We start from the raw sequence: 25371 nt of genomic DNA on the forward strand, positions 1-25371 counted from the left end.
GTTCTTATGGAAAGACGGACTACTAAATTAATATATAAAAAATACTAAAATATACCATGGGAGCGTATTCTAAAAATATACTAGATTGGTATATCAGAAAAATACTAAAATATACTGAAAGGTATATTTTGTATATCGATATTTAGGTGATTTAGACGTAACCGTTACCAATTTTTAATCAAAGAAGAGTAATACTAATAAGATACCAGTTCAATAAACCAGAAAAATACCAAAATATACCGAAGCCTATATCTTAAATCTTGCTCGACTGGGAAATATATATTATTCTAAAAATATACCAAACTATTATACCGAAAAAGCACTAAAATATACCGAAGAATTAATTTTGTATATGAAACAATCAGTCAGTCAGACGGTCTACATTGTCTAGGCTAATCAAAAATATACATACATATATAAGTATATACTTTTCGGGATCGGAGATGCCTGCTTATAATACCCTTCTATCATATGGATAACGGGTATACAAAAAAATACGCAAACAACAAAAAAAGCGGTTGCGTTTTCGACGCGTTTTCTCAGTTTTTAGTTGTCAGTTATTTTTTAGTTTTCTCAGTTTTTTTTTTTTTTTTTTTTGTGGGTTCGTTTTTGGTTTCGGTTCGGTTCGCTCGTCGTCACGTTGTTCTTGGGTGTTAGCAATGCTGTACAACATGGCTGGGGCCAAGCTTCGGGCCAGTTCCACTTCAGGCCCGGCCATGAGTAATATTTGTTTAACAACTACACAAACCGCAACAACAACATGAGCAACGCCCTTTTTTGTCAGGCCGCCGCCCGCACCAAGTTTTTTTTTTTTTAATTTTTTTTTCGAGTTTAGTTTTTAGCCCATTAGCAAGTTTTGGAGCGCCGGCCGCGTTTCGATTTGTTTACGGCTCCAAAAACTATAATTTTCGATTTTCATTTCTGCTGCTCTCGAGAGTTTTATATGCGGGCTGCCGCTGCTGCTGACCAAGCATATTAGCTATTAGCCAATGTTTGTGTGTGCGACGCGACAATCGAGCAATAATTTTACATAAATTATTAGTCATTCATTCATTCATTGGAAGCCATTGGCTGCGACGTCTGAGCTACGCATAAATCATAGATTAATAAGCTCCATTAGCTCTGCAATATTTATAATAAAAATACCAATCAGCTAAATGCTACACAATAAAATCAAAAGCAACAACCGACAAAGCAAAATACGTGTCTTAAGCTAAGAGATAAGTAAACACAATTTCTCACACGAATAGTAAAGAAATAGATGGAAATAAATTCACAATACCCAATAAACATTAAGTAAAGAAATTCAATTTCAAAAAAAATTTTAAAATCAAATGTTTTTCAAAAACTAATTTTGTGTTATTAAATAACAATTTCAAAAACGAAAATAGCATAAATTTTTATTAAGATTTTTTTGGTGATCATATAACAAATTGTTATTATAATAAGAACTCTTAATGAGGTTTTTTATGCATGTATAATTTAGTTATTTCTTTATGTAACATTTGAATAAATTGGAATAATTGGAATGCATTTTTTGGTGATCTAACTAACTAACTAATTATTCCAATAAAGTTTAAAAAAAAACAATTTTTTATATATTATTTGGTTTTTTTCTTAATGCAATAAAAGTTAAATTCGAATAATATATTAATATATATATGGATAGTTTATAATGGACGATTCTATTCTATTTAATACAAGTAAATATTTATATTTTCATAATTTTACCTAAAACAGAAATTAAAAAAAGCTTAAATTAAAATTAACAATATGCAATCTAAATATTTTCTTTCTGTATACTTTTGTATGGCAAAAAACTCTTACTGCAATTGGGCCGACAGTCTGATACATTTAAATGTAATACTTATCGATATACTTAGTATGTAATGTAAACTTTAGGTTGAAGTGTTATAGAAAATCTTTAATATAATAACGCATTAAATTTGTAAGAAATTCACATGGCAAATTTTATGCATTTTCCAATAGTTTTAATATAAAGTTGTTGAAGGTAGAAATTAAGTAATTTATGTGGCAACTCCCATGAGCGCAAAACTGAAAACTATTTAATTTAATACTATATACCATTTAAAAATACCGAAGGATATATTTTGAATGTCGGATAGACAGACTATTTAAATATTTCTTCTCATCTTTTTTAAAAGTAGAAATTAAGTAATTTATGTAGAAACATGACCGACAATATACCAATTCAATATACCAAAAATGCTCAAATATACTAAAATATACAGCAGGACAAAGTTTGATAGTCAGACAGGCAGACATCATATATTTAACTATTTCCTATTCACTTTTTTGGAGGTAGAAATTAAGTAATTTATGAAGCAACGCTCATGAGCGAAAATCAAATATATACCAAATGAGTTTATTAAAAATATACTAGAATATACCGCAAGACATACTTTGATAGTCAGACATCATATATTATATTTAACTATTTCCTATTCACTTTTTTGAAGGTAGAAATTAAGTAATTTACGAAGCAACGCAAATGAGTGAAAAACGGAAAATATACCAAATGAGTATACCACCAATATACTAAAATATACCACCAGACATATTTTGATAGTCAGACATCGTCTATTTAACTATTTCCTATTTACTTTTTGTAAGGTATAAATTAAGTAATTTATGAAGCAACCCCCATGAGCGAAAAACAAATATATACCAAATGAGTTTATCAGAAATATACTAGAATATACCGCAAGACATACTTTGATAGTCAGACATCATATATTTAACCATTTCCTATTATCTTTTATTTAAGGTATAAATTAAGTAATTTATGAAGCATCACAAATGAGTGAAAACCAGAAAATATACCAAATGAGTATATCACAAAAGTGAAAACCAAAAAATATACCAAGTGAGTATACCAAAATATACTAAAGTATATCACAAGAGATACTTTGATAGTCAGACATCATATGTTTAACCATTTCCTATTAACTTTTTGTAAGGTATAACGCCCATTAGCGATCTGAAAACTGAAATGCATATCAATATTTTTGCATAGGTAAAATATTGCATTTGAGCTGAGAGTGCGGCTTTAGGGTATTTCGATTAATATAATTTATAGTATATATCGTTTTGTTTAATTTGTTTTTTTTTCTCCCAATGACTTTTAGACGCCAGTAACGCCCGCACTTGGGTGGAGGAAAAAAGCACAGCTGTTGTTATTGTTATCTTTTTTTCCGTTTTTTGTTTTTTTTTTTTTATTTATTTGTGTGTTTCTCATTCTTATTGTTGCTGCTGGCATTTATGTTTTTTTCTTGTGCTTTTTCAAATTTGCGCATTTGTCTGCGCTTTGCATAATTTTCGCAGCACTCCAAGAAAATGTTTATTTTATTTGCCGCGTACATTTTTTTTTATTCGTTTTTTTTTTTTGGGTCAAATTTTTGCTGGTCGAGTGTTTTGTTGTGCGGTTTCTAAGCAGCGGCAAGACGGCAGCAAAATGCAACAATGAGAAACCCAATCTAGGCCCCAGCACACTAAAATCACAAAAATCAACAAGCCAGCAACAACAACAACAACAGCGAAAAAAAAAGAGAATCGAATTGAAAAAATACAAAAAAGTTCAAAGTTCGCATGTCAAATGAAAATGCAAGAGAACAAAACAAAACTGAAGCTGAATCTGAAGATCTATCGAGCTGAAAATAGTAAGAGGAACAGCTCAGGGTCGATCCACCAAAATGTTTGCAATTCGACTCGACTTGACTCGACTCAACGCTGATCTAATCTATCGCTCTGGCCAAGTTTGTTAAGCTAATTGCAGTGATCAGTGATCGCGCCAGAGAGCGATGGATATACATATATATGTATATATATCTGAATCTGTTTGTGAATGAGAATGCATTTAAGTGCCTCACATTTTAGTCGAACTTTGAATGGCAACCGTAAATGTAGTTTTTCTTTATTTCACATTTTCAATATTATAAAATTTTTCAGATCTCTTCGATCATTTAATTGAAAATTTATAGTATTTATTATTTTTTCACAGACTCACGCGCTGTTTAATGAAATTTTATATGTAGATATTTCCTTCTTGTTGCATTGTTAAACTTTTTTAAAATAAATTTCTTATATCAACGATTAAAACATCGATTTTACAAAATTTATTTTTGTTTTAATGTTTTATGAAGTTTGTTGCTCGAAACAAAATTACAGTCTCAAGGGCACAAAACACAAAATCCATACCAAAACAAAAATTTCGTAAGCTTTTTAGTTTTTTTTATTATTTTTATTTTTCAGTTCATACAAAAGTCAAAATTTTTTTTAAAACAATGAAATAAGGAACGCAAAAATAATTATTTTTTGTTTTCAGTTTGGGCACTAGAGGGTTAAAGAGTTTAGTACCAAGTGCTCTATTAATTATTTTTAATTCTATTATAAATTAATTGAAATTTAAACTGTAGCTTCTTAAAAAAATATATGATAAAATTACATTCATAGTTATACATAGAAAAATAAGAAAAATATATAATTAAATATATATATATCTTTTCGTGATGTAAACTATTTGCTGAACTATGAAAAACAATAAATAAATAAAAGAAAAGAATTTTATATATTATTCTTAATCAGAATGTTGAAGAAAAATATAAATAAATGATGATTGGACCGCTCTCAACATTTCAAATACATATTTTTTGATTAATTAAAAAGTAAATGGAAAAAGTTTTATGTTTAATGCTTAATCAAAAATAGAAAAATATTGAAATATATTATTAATATTAAGTAAGCAATTAAAATAACACAGAAGGAGTTTTGTATTTTATTCTAATCATGTAATAAAAATAATAATAAATAAATAAGTGATGATAATTGATAAATAGTTTATATATTTCGGTCTCTTTCAATACATGTAAAATATTTCCCTAACCATGAAAAATTCAATCCTTAGAGTAGAGAAATAAAAGTGCTGCCCAATTGCTTTCAGCTGACCCTTTTTTTTTGGGCAATGATACTTGGTACCGTTATGGTCGCTAGTTGGTAGTTCGTGGTTGGTAGTTGGCAGTTGGCAGTTGCCATTTGGCCTGGCCTGGTGTAACAGTAATCCAGTTGCAGTCGCTGCTGCAAACATGCTGCAGCAGCGCCACGTTCGTCGCTTAAGTCTTTTGTTTGCCACGCAGATTTATGTCATTTAGGCAACAACAACAGCAACAACAACAACAACAACGGCAACAGCAACACTACAGAAGCCACTTAGGTCCCAACATCCAGATTCCACAACATCCACAAGCAAAGCTCGTAGCCGTTTTCCAGTTACAACTTCCAGTTGCGAGTTTGCAAACTCTTTGATTTTTGTTTGTTTTTCTGTTTGCTTGTTGTTGTTGTTGTTGTTGTTGTTGCTATGTTTGTTTGTCCGTTTTCGGTTTAGTTCATTGCATTGCTCCCGTTGTTGTTGTTGTTGTTATTGCTTTTGGTATTTTGTACATTCCTGGGCTGCGTGTGAACCGGTTTTTCCAGCCGCAGTCGCAGCCGCAGCGTTGCCATTTTCGCAGAGCAAAAAATTGTTGCCCGGTTACTTCACTTCGAAAACCCGAATAAAAATTAAAAGAACTCTGCAATTGCTGCCGTTGTTGTTGTTCTTGCTGTTGTTGTTGTTATTGTTGATATGGTTGCTATATTTTCGTCTTTTGTTTTGGTAGCATATTTTGCAGTCTATCTCACTCTCACTCTTGCTCCTGCTCTCTCTCTCTCTCCCTTGTTTCCTTCTATCAGCTTGCATCCTGTTGAACCGGTTCAGTTTTAGCCTCAAACACGGCGCCCACATTCTATACAAACTCCTAGCAAAAGAGTGAAAGAAAGAGAGAGAAAGCATGCGATGCTCGCTTTAACATTTTCATAATTGAATGTTTCTTAAATATATTAAAATAATAAACGTGCAATTTACAAGCGCTATTTTTATGCCACTTGCCGCAACATGTTCGACATCCACACACTCAAGTTCCACAGCGAACTCGAACAAGCGAGCCGCCTGCTTAGCATTTTGTTGCGTTCGCTGCGTTAACAGCGTCGCCACGTTCGAAGCGAACGCATTCAAACCGCAACAACAGCGGCTTAACAGCGCCAAGCGACGCCGCTCAACAGCACAACTGTTAACGCGGCGCGAGCAGAAGCAAAAGCAAAGCCGAACGAGGCGGTCGTGTGCAACGGACGCGGTGCGGTTATTGAAAAAGAAGTTTCCCAAAAAGTGAGAGAGAGTTAGTTGTTGATGTGAAAGATTCTCATATCGTTCTTTTTGTTTTTTTGTTTTGTACACACGCAACGAAACTGAATTCGAATTCGTCGTCGGTGCAATTGTAATAAATGCCGGTCTCGCTGCTGTCCATGTAAAAACCGGTTTATTCTGCCGCGACGCCTTTTTTTTCGTCCCAACTGCAACAGCAGCAGCAGCAGCAACAACAACAACCACAAAGAAAAGAAATTCATTTATTTACACATTTTCGGACCGTCTGCGAGTGTGTTTGTGAAAGTGTATGTGTGTGCGTTGACTCCCACGCCAAGGATCGCTAGCGATATATTGAAAGAATCGAAATCTAAAATCAAAATCAACAAAATCGCGCAACGTTTAATCGGTAAAAAGATCCACAAATATTTTTTTCTGGTGTGTGTGTGTTTTTTCTAAATGAAATTGCCAGTGTAAAAAAAAAAATCAAATCAAGAGTCCAAGAGTTGTAGCAAGGCAAAAGCCAAAAGCGAAAAGCAAAAAGCGCAGCAAAAAAAAAAAAAATAAATAAATGCAAATCAAGAAGTCAAATTTGTAAAAGAAAAATAAAGAGAGCAAAGAGTCAAATGCAAATATAACAAATGCAAAACATGTGAATTACAAAAACACAAACAGACCAAGTAAACGAAACAACAAAAGAAAAAAAAAACAACAAACAAATAGGAGTGTGAATTAAAAGTAAAGGCAAAAAGTACCAGAAATCAAACACAACAACAGCAAGGAAGAAGCACGCACGCACAAAACGAAAAGAAAAGGTAAAAGCAAAATGCAATTTCTAACTGTTGTTGCTGCTCATTCACTTTGCGTGGGCAATGAACAACAACAAGAACAACAGCTAGAGTAAAGGCAATGGCAAGTGAGCTGCAGTTACCTGAGCCCATCAGGCTCTTTCTCTCCTATTGCACTCATGTTGTGCTGTGCAACTGTGAGGCTGTGTGATTGTGTGTGTGTGTGTGTGTGTGTGTGTGTGTGTGTGTGTGTGAGTGTGGCGATCAGTTCATGTTAAGCGTCGGTATTATCATATTGTCATTACAATATATCATTTGTGTTCTTGTTTTTCTTGCTGTTGCTGCTGTTTCGTGGTTTTTGCTGCAGCCCCTTTGGAAATAACAACAACAAGAACAACAACTGCAGCAACCACGACAAACACAGCAATTACAATAGCAACAACAACAGCAATAGCAAAGGCAAATGATAGTACAGTGAATAGTGGCAAAAACATATAATGAATAAGAAAAATTCGGTCGCATTATAAATATTTTATGAGTTAAGCGGTTATTAACATTAAATACTAATTGCTTATTATTTAATTATTCAATTGCTATACAATGCTTAAACATTTGCAATGCTTGCTGCATTTTTGCTGTTGTCTTTAAACGATATTCACTGTATTTTCTATGCTCTGTAATTGAGCGTCAGGCCAATAACACTATCTATCTCGCTCACTCGCTAGTTTAGTGTAGCTGCACTCACATTCACACACACGCGAATACATACGCGCTTTTTAACGGTGTTTTTGGCAGTTTTGCAGCATTCGAAAATTGGTTTTAGTTTTTAGCCGCGCCAAGTGCATGACATTTTAATGTTTCTCTCTGGGACGAATTAGAGGGATGGAAGGGGGATACAAGCGTTTGACAATGTTAAGTGCCTTGCATGTGAGTGTGTGTGCGTGTGTGTGTGTGTTGCGAGGGAGAGGGCTCTTGGAGCCTCAGGGGATTGGGGGTTTACTCCTAATGAGCCGATGCATTTCAAGTGCCGCTAAAACCAAAAAAAAAACTTCAATTTTAGTGGCACATAATGTGGTTCGGTTTTAGTTTCAATATCGAGAGTTTGAGTTTTTTCCCTGCGGTTTTTTGGGCTACACGATTTTTGCTATTTAATCCAAAAAGAAAAAGAGAGAATGAATTTATTTAAATAGGGCTTCAAAGCATCCAATACCATACGGCTAGCAGCTTTTTATTACAGTTACTTTTCCAGCTTACAGTTCTCATAAGACTTCTTGCATCGACTTATTTGTTTACGTATTTTCCCGTTGTGTGCTTTCTGTTGTCTTCTTTTTACTTATTTGCTAAGCGCTTTTTGAACTTTATTTCATTACTCGTTGTTTCCGTTGACTTGAAAACAGTTTCAGAAATATGGTTTTCTTTTTTTTGTGTGTTTTTAAAGATTACAAATCATTTAGAAATTTATTGAGATTTCCAATTACTCGGAATTGAGTCGCTTGCCGGAAACTTTGCTGCTCATTAGCTACCAAAAGATGCTCAGCTTATATTTCACTCTCGTAGAATCTTCTTGCCATCATCGCATCCCTTAACTCTGCTCTCTCTCTCTCTCTCTCTCTCTCTCTCTCGCTCCCGTTTCCCTTCCCCTTTCTGGCCTTTTTGCTCGGTCTTCACTGTGGGCCCAGCTCAATTTCAGCTGCAATTTAACTTCTTTTCAGTTGATATTTCTATATATAATTTTGTTGTTGTTCTTGTTCTTGTTGTTGCGCTTCTTCTCCTCTTTCATTTTTGTGTTATTTTTGTCTACTGCTTTTCCTTCCGCTTAACGACTAACGACTGTTTATCCAACTTTTATTACCAAGCGCCGCGTGCGACAAACTAAAAATTCTCTATTTATGTCATTTTATGAAGAATTAAAAGCGCCATCCATTTTAAATACCCTTTTGGGCAATAGAGTATATGCGATTGCTGCAAAATGTGCGTCCTGAAGTGCTTTTACTGGAATTATATAAAGATTAGCGCTGCATTCGCTCAAAGGCACAGAGATGAACAATTTTATGAAGAACTAAAAAAGCTACCGACTTATAAATGTGGTTACAGAATTACTTTTTGTAGAACTATATTCAAATTATAGCTGTGAACCAATTTTCTAAACCGGTTAAAAAGTATCTCGATTAATAAGTCTGGAAAATTTGTAATTTTTAAGATCTTATGATGAACTAAAAGTTTTGCTAACTTATGTGTCTACATTTGCTTTCTCTGATTCGGAATATAGCTGTGAACCAATTTTCTAAACCGGTTAAAAAGTATCTCGATTAATAATTCTGGAAATTTTGTAACTTCCAAAATCTTACGATAAACTAAAAGTGTTGCTAACTTAAGAATGTGTTTACATTTGCTTTTTCTGATTTGGAATATAGCTGTAAATCAATTTTCTAAACCGGTTCAAGAATATTTCGATAAATAACTCGGGAATTTTTGAACTTCTAAAGCTTTATGATAAACTATAAAAGTGTTGCTAACTTGTAAATATGTTTTCAGTTACTTTCTCTGATTCGGATTATTGCTGTGAACCGTTTTTCTGTACCGGTTCAAGGGCATTTCCACAAGCAATTGACTTTAACTTCAAGTCACTTGACTTAAGAGAATAGACAACAAAGCAAACTCCTCCCGGAGTTGAACCGGTTCAAGTGCAATCCTTTAAGGAGCTTATGACAAGCGACTTCTATCATTCGTAGTTTTACTTTAAGTGGCACAATAATTGGTTTTGATTTGATGTCACTATTTTAGTGCCACAATTGCAAGTAGCTTGGCCCAAAAGGCAAAAGGCAGCTCGATTTGCAGCTGCCCTTGGCAACAAAACAGAAAAGAGGGTAGCGAGAGGGTAGTTGTTAGAGAAGTTGGATGGAAAACGAGGGGGGGGGGGAAAAAAAAGGGTAAAGTATTTGTTTGAATGCCAGTTAGCTGCAGTTTATCCTTTTAATTGAGCGGACTTGGCTTATTACGGACATTACGAACGACGGATATTACATTTCAAATGATTTTTCAATCAGTCTGGCAAGATTATAGAGCAGAGATTGCTTGTGCATTGTCTGGATGGGAAGTGAGTTGGCTTTGATTGCTGATAACACAAACCGTTGAAATTTTCAACTGAAAAAGGCTCGACAAATTGTTTGGTGGCAAAGTTGCTGCATGCTTGGTTGCCCACAAAAGAGTTTTGTCATCTTTCATTCCCCCCTCTCGTTCTCGTTCTCACTCTCATATCTTATATATAATTTTTTTTTTGCCAATTCACTGCCAGACACTTGACCAAAGCATTTTCCCTTGTTACTGTTGTTGTCCTCCATTGTGTGTGTGTGTGTGTGTGTGTGTGTGTGTGTGTGTGTGTGTTTTCTATGTTGATGGCATAATAAGTTTGTCATCGAGTTGGCAACGCATCTGCGGTCGCTAAAGTTAAATAAATGTCAATGTCGTATTCAATGACAAGCAAAGCAGGATCTGCTCCCACCATCACCATCTCGTCGCGTTGACAGGAAACTTGAAACGCCCCGTTGAACAAATAGACATTCTGTTGAGTTGTTTATGCGAAAGTCATTTAAGAAAATACTTGGCATCTCATTTTATGCAATCATCACTGTTCGAAAGCGAAATTTTAACAAGAGAGCAGCATAATTCCTGGGAAAATTTAATAGATTAACAACGTTGTGGCATGAGTTTAGCTTTGAGAATATGCGCTACAAATATAGAAAATGTATTTCTTATGGCCATAAATTAAGTTTACTTTTGATTTTTAGATAAAGCGTAGAATATATAGTATAATAAATGTATTTAGATGTTGTAAATTCCGCATGTAATTATGATTGATTTCGTATTCTTTTCTTTAATCAAATTAGTTAAACGCAATTCAAATAACTTAAAAGCTGATATCGTTTGGCTGAACAAAAAAGAAATCCAACTGTAAAATACTATATAAAGAAGAGAGCGAAGAGAATTCGTTGCGCTTTTAAATTAATTTTGTAGTCAAATTTTCGATGAATTTTTATGAATTGTTTTGTGATTTTATCTCAACGCGAACAAAGGCCGCTGCCATTCAAATACAAATCTATCGATTAGCTAAATGGCCATATCAAAGCATGTATAACGCTTATTAACATCTTTATGCTGATGATGATGATGATGAAGTTGATGCTGTGCGATGGCAAAATGAATCAGCGTATGCTTAAAAATGTCACCCATGTGAAATCACAGAGAGAAAAAAATGAAACAAAAGAAAAGCAAAGCAAAGCAAAAGCGACGCCAAAAGAACTCTGAATGTAATAAAAAAAATAAATTGTATAAAGTGCCATGCCCGACCCTGGTAACATAAGAAATCACAGCGTTTAATCATTTAAAAGCATCTTTGTAAGCCAAGAGCCAAAAACTGGCCGGGAAAAAAAAGCTAAAAAAGCAAAAAGAATCGAGCGAGTAAATATATGAAGCAAAAAAAAAAAAAAACAACAAAAAAAAAAAAAAAGGCAGCAGCAGAAAAAAACAAAACGCGGCGAATGAATGTTCAAAGCAAAGCGGACAAGAAGCTGCGTCTTGATCTGGAACAGAAATGTTTTTTAAACACGGAAAGGGCAGCCGCATTCTACCAGGGGGTGGTCCCCTCCCCTCCCCCTCCAGTGCTGCAACAAAGAAAGCCAGCTCGATTTGTATTTTCGGGAGTTGCGACCAACGAACGATTGAGGTCAGAAAGGAAATGCGTGGCAGTCAGTAGGCGCGTGTCGTGCGTCTCCTAAAAACATTCATCTGCCTCTGCCTCTGCCACCTCCTCCCTTCCGTCCATGTCCAAGTCTGAACCCGCCCCCCGGCATGATAGTACCGCTCACTCCTCACTCCCTGTCAAGCCAACATTGTCGTCGCAGCTGCGGGCAAAGTTACAATAACTTTTGCCACAGTTTAAGCCGCTGTCGCAGTTGCCGTTGCCGTTGCCATTGCTGCCACCATGTCGGGCTGCGTATCTTGTATCTGTGTATCTGCCCCAATGCCCCTTGCCACGCCCCACGCCCCTTGCCAGCCTTGCCGCCTTGCCGCCTTGGCCACGCACACAAATTTCTTTTTGGCAGTGTCAGTGTCATTGCTACTCGAATGCATTTTAATTCGATTGAGTATCTTTTGGACAGTTTTCTCTCCTCGTCCTCCTCCTCCTCCTCCTTCCTCTCTTGTGGCTTTTTTTTCTTCTCTCTTCTTTTTATATATATCGTATTATATATTTCTTTTCTTTTTTTTTTGCGCTACGAGTTTGGAAATTTTCGCAAGGCTAGCAAAAGTTTCAACTTTATTTTGTAGTTTTTTTTTTCGTTCTTGCCTGCTTCTTTTCTTCATTTTTTAAATGGATTAAAACACGAACAAAGAAATTGAACTTGAAGTTTTTTCTGCATTTTTTTCTTTCTGCTTCTTTTTTGCGTTGTTGCTTAGTTTATTTTATTTGTTTCACACAAAAGTCATGGGTCAAATGGGCATTCTTATCCCCGTCACAGCGTTTGCTTTCGAACATTGTGATACTAAAACTATTCGGCCCACCAAAAAAAAAAAAAAAAATGAGAGAAGATCGAAGTATTGGCGAATTCCAGCAAGTCAGAGAATAAGAGAGAAAGAGAACAAATTTAATTTCGAACCCCGAGAAGTTTCTTGGAAACCAGAACTCAATAATTTTGCTAAACGATCCAGTGGAAATAAATTTGATTTGTATAACTAACAGTGAATTGAGAAAATATTACACTAATGTAAATAATTTCCATATGAAATTATTCCTTATGTATTTATCACTTATATTTAGTAAGCGTTATTTACAATTATTTAAGGGATAGTAATAACGATTGTATATAAAAGAGGCCTTGAGAGAACTCAAACTATACAAAGAATAAATTTGAAATATTTTGATATAAATTTGTTCTTAATGAAAAGAGATTCTGTGGAAAAGTGCTTAAATATTTAGAATAGCCAAAGAAAATAAAAATAAATTCTACGTTTTTGAAATCTACTTACTTTCACAGAAGCTGTTATTGTATTAGAATTATTTCTTTTTTGGAATTTGGAATTTTGGCATTGAGAACTAATATATTTGTGCTCCTATATTTATAATATTTATTAATTACATGATGTGTATTACTATATTAGAATACTTATTTATTATAATAATATACTATTATAAAATACTATATTACTGTATATTATTATATTTTATTCGTATTGCATTTCCGCAAATTGTTCTCACAATTGAATATTATATTGAAATTATTTTCTGAATAAGAGCTAATATTATATATTTCTACTCGTATATTAACAATATTTATTTATTTCATGTTCTCACAATTTCTTGACGCTTTTCATTTATTTTAGACATAAGCTTAACAGAAAATGTCAAGTTACATTTCAAGCTAAAAGTGCATCTATTTTTCTTTCATCTTGCAGGTAATTTGACCAACAGCAACACAAAAAACTAAACTAAGAAAACGAAAACGAAAACCTAAGCTAGGGGAAAGGAGAGGAGAAGTGAGAGAGGGAGAGAAACTCATTTGCAGCAGCCAAAGGTAAGTGGACAGTGGGCAGGTGGTCTGATATCTTGAGTCTGTTTAGAATTGCCACCTGTTGTCAACCAGCGACGGGGGCGCCGCCATTTGCCATTGCCATTTGCCACTTACCAGTTTTGCTCGTGTTGCCAGCTTTTGCCAGTTGCCCCGTTGCCCGGTTGCTGCTACTTGTCAGTTTTCTTGCCAGTTGTTGTTGTTGTTGTTGTTGTTGTTGCTGTTGGAAGTTGGCAGTTGGCAGTTGGCTCGCTGTGTATCTTCGTTTGGTGTTTTTAGTATCTTTGGCGCCGCTTTGTTTGCTGCGGGGTCTATCTAATGGCCGGGGCTAAGCACACGTCAAAAGTGAGCGCAAAAGTTTGCGCTTCAACTTGTTCGCAGCGTTCGCGTTCTCAGCGTCTCAGCGTCTTGGCGTCTTCTTATTTCTTTTGCTGTTAAATGGGCCGCTGCTGACATCCGTTCGCTTGTGTTTCGGTGGCTACACAGATTTTGTATCTTTAAGTTACTTTTGTGGTTCGCCCCGTGTCTGCATCCAACTGAACTTTTGCCACAGCTTCTCTCTTTCCTGCAGCTGCTCTTCTTTTTTTTTTTTAGGTTTTTTTGTTGTTCTCTTTTGTTTTATCGTAACTTTGCATCTCTAGCATTTTGTTGATGTTGTTGTCAGTTGATTTTATGATTTCAGCAAGCAACTTGATCATTAATTATTTATTTTGATTTCATTTAAATGCCAGCGTACAAATTACTTTTGATTTCATTCGACAAAATCATTCTTCTGTTCTGTTATGTTCACTTTGATTGTTTTGGCTTGGGAACTGTTTTCCCATTTGCATATCACTCAAAAGGATTTCATGTCGTTTGTTGTTTAGTTGATGGTCAAAAAGCAGCACGATTTTTGGAGAATCCAGCAGCAACCACGCAACAGGCAAATGGCAAAGTCAAACTCAACTCTGAACTCTGATCTAACAATCGCTGGAATTATTCCGACGCGACTGAAGAATTACCTCAATTATTTGAGCGATGAAAATACACATAACATATAGTACTTATGGAGTAGGTGTCAACGGAGCCAGCGGCAATTAGCATGTGCATGTTATGGAAAATGTGTGCTTCCAACCGAAACACCCTACAAATTATATGGAAATTTCACTTATATTTCGATTTTCGATTCTCGAATTGTATTTATTTTTCCGTTCGTTGTTCGTTTTTCGTTCGTTTTTTTGTGTTCATAACAATGCGAGCAGCAGTTTTTCCGTGATTTACATACGGATATTTACATACGGATAAAATGATGTGAATTTCGTGTTTAAATAACTAAACGATGGACGACGGTGCTGCCAACTTGTTGCAAAGTGAGCGCGGGGTATGAATAACAGTAATACGCTTGAAATGATTTATGCCAGAGCAACTTTTTATGGTATGGTTAGTTTCTCACCCACCTATATCTACATATAGTATATCTCTTTGGCTCTACCTGTCTCTGTCCTTCGATTTTGTTTTGTTAAATGTTATGCAAATATGCATCAGATATCTACCTTTATTTCTTTCCAAATAGTCCAAACACACAAACAAACAATTGGCTGCCCCTGCTTATCGCTTTTCTCACTTTTCCGACTCTTCTCCTCTCTCCCTCTCTCTCTCTCTCTCTCTGTCTCTCTTTCGATTGCCGCGCACTTTACTCATCGAACCATTCAAATTTAAATCAATTTGATTCTGATTAGCCACACACGCAGTTTCTGATCAACTGTTTTGTCGCCCATGCTTGAGGTTGAGGTTGATGTTGAGGTTCTTTCTTTTCATCTCCCTCGGCTCAGTTGTTTTCGGGTTCGTATTATGTTTGTATATTTTTTTTTTCTGGTGTCTGTCTTTTCTACTTACATATGTGTGTTTTGTACCTACTACACCTAGTAAATAAATTAGTTTTTATTATTGAGAACTGGTTTCTTTTGCTGCCTTTTTACACACCATCGAGCGAACTCCCGACTCTCGGACTTCTTTTTTTTTTGTGTGTGTGTGTTTGAGGCAGGCAAAAGGCAGGTTAAAAATTCTTCACAGTTCGCTGACAGAACCTGTTTAGAGTCCGGTTCTCTAGGGTTTTATATACACATACTCGTATACATATGTATTCTTATTCTTTTTGCCTGTTTGGCTTGGTCGCTTGACTGTGCCTCGCCTGGCCTGGGCCTGTTCGCTTTCTTAACACTTTCATGATTTGAATTTCAAAGTGGTTGTAGGCACGAAGACGATTCAACTCCCCCCCTCCCCTCCTCTCTCTTTTTTGTGTCTCGCGCGAACCAGTCAAGTTGTAAAATCAATTAAATGGGGGCCTCATAAATCGATGACCATCGATAGCTGCTTCCTTTTCGCTCATAAGTGCTGTACAAATTATGAAATATTATGAGCCGAGAATCAAGAATGACAAAAAAAAAACAACAACAACAAAATAAGCATACACGAACAACATTATAAAAGAATGTTCGAAGCATAAAAGAACTATGCGCTCTGTTTGCTCTTATTGTTGTGGTCGCTGTTCTTTTTGTTATTGTTGTTGTTGAAGTTTATGCGCCGTGTCTAATGACAATTTTGTAGTCATTAAATGTAATATATAGGCCCCACACACACACCAGCACACACACACACTTCATACATGTGTAAATACTCTAAAATATGCAATGTTTTTTAGGCTCGTCGCGCATCTGTGCCAATTTCTTCTTGAAAGGACAAATTTGCAATTAAATGTTGGCCATAAATTATATGGCGTCTGGGTCAACAATAAATAAATAGCAAATAAGCAATGAAAAAACACACACAAAAAAAAGAACAATAAATGAAACGAAGCTGCTGCTGATGAAGAAGTCAAAATACTCTTCAGAAAGATGCCAAGAAATTGCCATTTACTTTTTTTTGTATTAGAAATTTTAGGGTGAAAATAGCTCAAAAAGATTCTTTATGCATATTCTGGAAAGATATAAAGAAATGATAATTTAGTTGCATAAGTTGAAATGATATTTGAAATGAAATACTTAAAAGTTGAGTAAAGTGTTCGCATGAAATTTTATTCTACTTAAAAGACGATTGCTGAAGAACTAGCTCAAAATGAGTTGTTGTGTTTATTCTGATAAGAAATGAAATAATATTGAAATCAAAATATTTAAAAGTTGAGTATGTTTTTAATGCAATTATATTCTTCTTAATTGAAGATTGTTAAAAAACAAGTTTAAACAAATTTATTGTGTATATTCTGGGAATAAATTAAAAGAAAACTCCAAATTCTTTGTAAAAGCTTAAATTCCATTTCTAACATATTTTGTAGTAAGAATATGTAGTAGAATATGGAAAACGAAATGCTAAATTATATTATGCTTAAACGAGCAGTTCTAAGCTGTTAATCTTTGATCTGCTGCATGTATAATTAAATGTTTATAATATGCAATTACTTAAACAAATTTCAGCGCGTTTGCTTCACAACAAGCCGAGTTCGCATAGTTATATTCAGCGATTTTGACTAATGTTCTATAGTTAATAAGTGCAACACATTTTGTTGTTAATGATGTGAAAACTTGATATTGCTCGGGCGTTACCCCTTTATTAGATCAATTGATAATACTCTAATTGGTGAGGGTATAAAAAACACAGCACAGAACACAAGAAAAAACGAAAAAAAAAACTCGCTGAAAACGCCAAAAACCGGAGTCGATAATAAGCATGTCGCCCATGGCCAAATAGCGCACTATATAATCATCATCTACATATAACATATACATCGAAAAATAAAGTTTAATACAAGTGTGTGTGTGTGTGCGTGTGTGTGTGCTTGATGTCGATGTGGATATGGATGTTGAGGTTGAGCCTATGCTCTCTATAAATGATGATGCTGCTCATTTCTTGTGCATTGACGCGTAGTTTGTTGTAGTTGTTGTTATTGGTTGTTGTTGGCTGTTGGCTGTTGTATGTGGGCCGCTTTTGTTGTTTGTTGTTTGTTGTTGAAATGCCGCTGATAAATGAGTTTTGGCTTTTTTGTTGAAACGACGTGGGAAAATGTGCGTTGATTTACATACAAACTCGCACATACAAACAGCATAACAACATGCCAACAAAACAAATTCATATGCGACGAGCGAGCGAGTATTGAGTAGATTTATAAACACACTCGAAACACACGCACACACACACACACAAACCTTTTCGACACACTCGAACACACACTCGTGGGCATCTTGAGACTGTCTAGACCAAATCATGGAGTTTGGCTAAAAGGCATTGAACAACTTGATTCAATGAATCGCATTGCTGCAATTGGTTTGATATACATACATACATACATGTTCATGTACTCGGTATGTTTAATGCTTTTGATTTAAACCGAATTTGCCAAATAATTGCGATTGAATGGGCCAACGAGTACCCAAATGGATGGCCCAATTACTTAGCTGTCTCTCTGTCTGTCTGTCACTCGTGAGTGTGCGAAGTGAGTGCACTTCACTTTTATTTTGTGTCTCTTTAATTTTTGTTTGGCACATTGATTGCAACTAGGGTACTAGTGTATTAGTTGGTTCATTCGTTCATTTATTCGTTCGTTCGTTCGTTCGATTGTGCTGCACACTACATTTCGTTGAGTGCACTCATGAATAATGCGAGTGCACTTGTGGATGCATTCACAGCTCATTCATGTATTTAAATGTGTGTGTTTTCGAGGAATTTCTAGTTTATTCACAGCATTAAATAGTAGCACAAAGCATAACAAAATGGGTTATCAATGAATCAATGAATGCGCTAATACGACATTAAAACTATTTTTGCAACATTTCTTTAAAATCAACAAGAAAAAAATAGTAGCAGCGATTGTTTGCATCCAATATTTAAATGTTTTGTTTTATATTCGTTTGAAATATCGTAGAAGGAATGCCACAGAAATCGCTAGCGGAACGTTTTTAGCAATTTCACAAGGCTTTTCGAACTTGATTAGTATATCGATATACCAAATGTAGCCTTTGGTATTATATTGTATTTTTTTTGTGTAACAATATAGTATATTTCTTAGAATTATGCCACACTGATTCGGACAAACCTTTTTGAACTTGACTCAAATATCGATATACCAAATATGGCCTTTGGTATATTTTAGTATTGTTATGAAAAATTTTAATACTACCACATTGTTTTGCACCAACATTTTGTATGTTGACTAGTATATTGATATACTCTACATATCCTTTGGTATATTTTCGGTATATTCTCGGTATATTTATTTAGTATATTTTTTTAGAATAATACCGCACTGTTTTGCACAAACCTTATCGAACTTGACTTGTATATAGATATACTAGATATAACTTTTGACATATTTTTAGTATATTTTAAGAATGCTGCCGCACTGTTTTGCTTTTATCGAAAATGGGTAGCTTTCTTACTTATTATGAATTTCTAGAGCATTCACAGTTTATTCATAAAGAATAGCAACATATAAATAAATAAATAAATAATAAAAAAAATTCACTAAAAGGAAATTGAGAATCCGTATTTTTGCGTAAGTTTTTCAAACATTGACTTGCATTCAATTCACAAAGTACATATAGTACTTGAATGCTTTTGAGACACAATACAAACCGCTAACGCTCTGCCACGCCCACAACCGCCCACACAAACTGCATTTGCGATTCGCGGAATGTTGGCCACAAAATGAAAGCAATTTTAACCAAAACCAAAAACCAAAACAACAAAAAACCACTTAAAAAAGTGGCAGACGCATGACTTGACTTGACTTGGCTTGGCTTGGCTTGGATTACTCAATGCCCATCGCTTGGCCATTTGGCCATTAACCATTACCCATTACCCATTACAGCATACCCATTACCCATTAGCATTGCCATTACCTTATTACCTACGTGGATTTAGCGCTGCACGCTTCAGTTCAAGTGTCTGCCGCGCCCCTCATCAAATTTCGCACTCGGTTTATGTTATGGTTTCAGTTGTATTTCGTTGTTTTTTTCATCGAGTGCGAGTGGGAGTGGGAGTGGGAGGGAGCAGAGAGGGAGGTGCAACACCTTGGGCAACACCTTTTGAGCGAACAGTCGAAGCACTTAACATTCCAATCCGCCGCAAAATGTGCCGTCAAACGTGCGACGCACGCGCACCAAATCGCAAAAAGGGTTTTCCACTCTGCCAATAAATATATATGTATATGAATACACTCAAATACACTCAAGTGTGTGTGTGTGTGTGTTTGAATGGATCGTATATGGGCAAAAAGCTTTTGAAATTCCATAGATTCTCTCGCATTCGCTCTCGCTCTCTCGATTCGAGTTGAGCTCGGCTAATTAGCCGCAAATGAAGTGTGAGAAAATGTGAATGAATACCCATGAGTGTATTGAATACTCTTATAGCGTTGTAATTGAACCAGGATAAATAACCATATACCATATACGATGAGCAGAGCTGTGAGCATTACACTAGGGAGCGCAGTGTGGCGATCGAGTAATTAATGGGTAATGAGTTGGTGTCTGTCAACTTTGCTAGCGACTTGCTGGCGTTTTTAATCGCCAACTGATTTGTGTGCCAAGCGAATCACTTGCCCCTTCCATACCCCCCTCAACTTCTTGCGATTATATCCTTTGCCGTCTTGCAGTCGCTGTCAGGCCATAAATTGCGCACTTTCACTTTTGTTGTTGTTCCGTATGCGAAGTTTATCATTAGTAGCGCGCATTTTGGCCGTGTTTTTCTTCTTTTTTTTTTTTTTGCTCCCTGTATCCCTGTCTCTGTCTCTTTTGGCTGATACGCTTGTCTCTTCCTGCGCCCAGCGCCAACAAAATTGCCATTTGCCGTTGCCGTTGTTGTTGTTGGTGTTGTTGCTGTTGGCTGTTGCCGAAACCGGAAATTTTTGTCATTAGCTGGAAATTTTATTTTCGCTTCGTTTCGTTGGGATATATTTCGGTTTCGGTTTTTCTTTGCCTGCTTTTTTTTCGCCCACTTTTCGACTGTGTTTTCGAAGCTTTTCCTGACCTTTTTCTTTATTTGATTTGCTTTTTTTTTTCTTTTTGTCCCGTATTTTTGATGTTGTATTTTTTTGCTCTACTCGTTTTGTATTAGCAACACGAACAAGTCGCGCATGACGGGAGAGAGAGAAAGAGAGGGGGTACAATAACTTTATAAAGATGTTTGCACACATAATTAAATGAGAATTAAAAACTTATTACCGGTAATTGCATATATTTTTTAATTACTATTACGCAAGTAATTGCAATTTAATGTGCTGTCCACATTAATTGTCGGCCCTAAACGCTGTCCAAAATAATTGTGCATGAATTTGATTTAGTTGTTGATTTTGCAACTTCAATTTTTATATGGTTTTCGTCTTTTTTTTTGCTGATAACTTGAGAAAATCTTTTTGTAAGCTGTGCAGTTTTTCAAGTTTTCTTTTGTTACTTGCAGTTCAACCTGCAATTGATACGCAAGGGTATCAGAACTTTAGAAATTTCTGGGCTTGCTCTTTATACTCGATACCCAGGTAAAAGGGTATAATAACTTTGCACCAATACTTGAGGTGATATTTAAGAAATACTTTTAAGTGAAAAAACCCGTCTGCAGCTGTTGGGTCTTCATTGGTTTGGTATTCTTTGGTATATTATGAATGCAGTAGTTGAAATATGGCTTTTGGTATATTTGAGCATTTTTTCGATTTATAAATTTTTGGTATGTTTTTACTATAATTCCGAACTGTTTCGTAATATTAGGATATCAATAAAGAAACATAAAGAAACAGCTTTTTATATATTTCAGTATTTATTCGGTATATTATTTTGGTATAATTCCGAACTGTTTTGTATTATTAGGGTATAAATATATGAAACATAGATTTTTATATATTAGAGTATTTATTCGGTATAGTATTTTGGTATATTTCCACGGCAATATCAGACTGTTTGGTTTTATTAAGATACAAATACACGAAATATAACTTTTGGTATATTTTAGTATTATTTCGGTATATTATTATGGTTTATTTGCACAATAATACCACACTGTTTTTCGTTGATTGTAATATAGAAATACGAAATAAAGTTTGTGGTATATTTCAGTATATTTTGGTATATTTTAGTATTATTTCGGTATATTATTATGGTTTATTTGCACAATAATACCACACTGTTTTTCGTTGATTGTAATATAGAAATACGAAATAAAGTTTGTGGTATATTTCAGTATATTTTGGTATATATTTGTATATTTTCACGATTATTACGAACTGTTTGGCTTAATGAAGATATAAATATGCTAAATATAGCTTCTCGTATATTTCAGTATTTTTTGGTATATTTAATTGATAATACCGCACTGTAGATCTTTTATTGCAAATGAGTAGCGGGTATCTCGCAGTCGAGCACACTTCAATGAAGCTTTCTTACTTTTTCCTGCTTGTTTTCTTTTCGTTTGACGTTTTTTTTAATGTATTTTTATTTTGGCTTGCATTTGCTGTTGGCTTGGGATTGGGTGCTCTTGCTTTTCCGCCAACATTTTTATCGAGCTATGCGAAATAGAGCCGCTCCATCATCCCCTTGCAATGCAATGTTGGTTGGGCTGTTGCTTTATCATTTTTCTTCGTCTGCCTCCCAGTTGTTTTCTTTTTTTTTAGGGCTTAGTTCGTGGCGACTTCCTTTTGCTGCTGCTGCTGCTGCTACTGTTTGGGACACATACTCGCATTCACACTCACATTGCGATTCAAATTCACATTGCTACTGTTTGTGTGTGTGTGTGTGACGACAAATGATAAATGAATTTGTGATAAATGAAGCATGTGGCCAAAAGTTGAAAATACTTTTTACACAGTCCGACAGAGCAGATAGAAGAAGACAGAGACAGAGAGCGAAAGAGTGGATGGAGATAGGAGCCAACTATAGTGTGTTTAGGTCTGGTCGAATCCCTCTCAGCTCGTTGCACAGTTTATGATGGCATCTGTATCGAATTATGAATGGAAAGCGACGTTTTTCCTCCTCCCCAAAAACAATGACAAAGACTCATTAACATTGCCTCGCTCCACTTACCTCGTCCTTCGGCTGCTGCTGCTTCATCTTTTTGTCTCTTTCTCCTCTCCACTCGACTCACTTATTGGCCATTACTTTTTTATCTATCATTTCGTTTCGTTGTGTGTGTGTGTGTATTTTTTTCGTGTGTTTCCTGTGCTTTTGTGCTTTTGTTTTTGTTATGCAAAACTTTTGTCGAGTGATTGGCGTGATTTACTCTGGAATTGTTAAGGCGGAGATGGAGATGGAGACGGAGACGAAGGTAGAGGCGGAGGCGGAGGCGTTGTCTTGCTTCTTCCTCTCTCGCTCTCGCTAGCTGTCTTTATTTTTATCTAACCATTTATCTTGCTGTCCCCCTCTTTCTGGTCCAGTGCATGAATAGTTGCGCCACGAGAAAGTAGCCAAGCAAGTGACTCACATTTCAGACTCCAACTCCAACTCAGACTCCGAGTCAGCCTCAAACTTCGACTCAGTCAGGTGGAGGAACAAAGTCAAAACTATTCGCTTTTTGGGGGGAGTGAATGCTTTTTGAGTAATGCGGGTACCCATTAATATGAATGGTAGTTAAAGTTGTAGTATATTTAAAAGTGACTCACAATTGTAAGCGAAGTGAATAATGAATAAAATATGCATCATTTGTTACAGTAGATTGGATTTTAATGACATCACACACAACACACAACACACAACAGACAACACAACAAACAAATATTCATTTATTTATTTGTTAGATTCATGCATGTCAAGTATGAATACATTTTGTATTCAAGCCAAATGCAAATTTTTGGTCATTTCATGCATTTGATTTAAATGCTATTCGCATTCAGATCACTGAATATAGCTTGAATATTTTGACTCAATTTCATTCATACGCATTCATAGCATGGCAATTAGCTTAAAGCAATTCATAATCATTAATAACGAATACATTAAAGTCACATAAGTTATACTTTATGTGTACTGCAAAATGGTTTTAATAAATTCCAATTTTAAAGCTTTGAGACAAACACAATAAATCGAGATTGCAATTTTATGCAATTTATTTTAAAGTATTTTTTGTTTTTGAATTTTGTTTAATGTGGCGAATAGTTGAAAATGATTTATCCAGTTTATATTATCAGTGTAGAATAATTATTTTTAATAAGAAGAATACAACTAATTATTTGAATATGGATGTCAAATACAATTTTATTCAATTTATTTTCAAGCATTTTATTTTTGCATTATTTTATTCAATTTATCTTAAGGAATTGGTTCAATTTTATAAAAGTTTTGTATAATACTTAATTTTTGTTTTTTATATATGAAAATCATATAAAATATTTATGGCAATTGTTTAGTATTATACAAGAGATTTCTGATTTATAACTAAATCAATTGTCATTCATATATTTTTCATAGTTTTTTTCAATTTATTTTCAAGTAAAATATTTTACAAAAATTATAAACTTTGTTTAAAGAGACAAATACTTATTTTGACACAAGAATTCGCCAAATAATATTTATAAATAATGTCACAAATAGTACATAAAATATTTATGGCATCCGCACTAGATTATTTTCCACAAGAGTTTTCTAATTTACACAATTATTAATTAATGAGACGAATTCATATGCATTCACATCACATTTTCTATACAATTTGTTGTAAAGAATTGTATAACTTTTACTTAATGTGCTTGCAATATTTGCCACAAGTATTTTTGGCTTTTTATTTATTTTTATTTTTTTTTTTGCTGTAATGCGGTGTGTGTGGCGTGTGAATAGTGTAGCGCACTCATTAACATTCATACGAGTCGTGCATTCACGTTCATTCACATTCACATTCATTAACAATGGACTCCAATTAATGTCAACATCTGTTGTTGCCAATTTAGAAAACAGCTTTCAATTTCGGGGACAGAGCGAAGCTTTTGCGCTACGTTTGTATCGTGTGCACACACACACACTCACACACACACACACACTCACACACACACACACGCGCGGGCGTTGACAAAGTTTCCCTCTCATTGCAGTAGTCGCTGCACTTAATTTTCATAATTAAAAAAGTTTACCTTGACAACCCCAATGCTCGGAAATCCCCCAGCATAACCCATACAAATACAAATGCTGCCTCCGCCTCTGCCCCCTCCCCCTCCCGCACCTGCCCCTGCCCCTGCCCCTGAATGGACGGTGTGGTGCCCCATCCGATATCCAATTCCGCTTTTACCGCTGCCAGTTACGCACATTTGGACTTGGACGCAGTTAATGCTGGCAGCGACTGCGGCAGCGTTTTGTAATTAATTTATGCAAATATTCCAATGTGTTGCAGGTGGAGAGAGCAAGTGAAAGAGAGAGAGGAAGCAACGTAATGAAACACGGGCCAATTGCTTTGTGGTGTTGCTGCCGTTGCTGCCGTTGCTGTTGGGGTGTTGCTGCTGTTTGCTGGCCATGCGTGCATCGTGTGGCATATTAAAATGAATGACCCTTTAAGTTTGTGCCTTGGTGTTAACTCCCCCACATTGGATTAAGTAGACAAGTTGGCAAAACAGTTGCCCTCTCCCTCTCTCTCTCTCTCTTTCTATATTACCCGGAACTTGTCGTCGTCATAATAATATCGTGTATGTGTGTGTGTGTGTGTGTGCTTGCTGCAAGGCAACGACTTGCAACTTTTGCCTTTGCCACTTGCAGCACACATAGTAAATATGTGTGTATGTGTGTGTGTGTGTGTGTGTGTTTGGCAACCGCGCCCTTTGCGCCAAGTATTTCTATGTTTCTCCTCTCTTTCGAGTTTTTCTATTTTTACTATTTTTTTTTTTTTTTTTTTTTTG

At 35.3% G+C, this 25371-nt stretch overlaps 1 protein-coding gene across 1 annotated transcript in view; it reads left to right on the forward strand.

The window, feature by feature from the left end:
• The first annotated feature begins 6154 nt into the window (after positions 1 to 6154).
• LOC117567051 (hornerin) overlaps positions 6155 to 25371 on the forward strand; it is a 110752-nt gene continuing 91535 nt past the window's right edge. Inside the window, exon 1 of the mRNA XM_034246778.2 lies at positions 6155 to 7008. The gene's annotated coding sequence lies outside the window, so the exon portion shown is untranslated. The remainder of the gene's footprint in view (positions 7009 to 25371) is intronic.

This window comes from Drosophila albomicans, chromosome X, assembly GCF_009650485.2.
Source record: "Drosophila albomicans strain 15112-1751.03 chromosome X, ASM965048v2, whole genome shotgun sequence".
Classification (NCBI taxonomy): domain Eukaryota; kingdom Metazoa; phylum Arthropoda; class Insecta; order Diptera; family Drosophilidae; genus Drosophila; species Drosophila albomicans.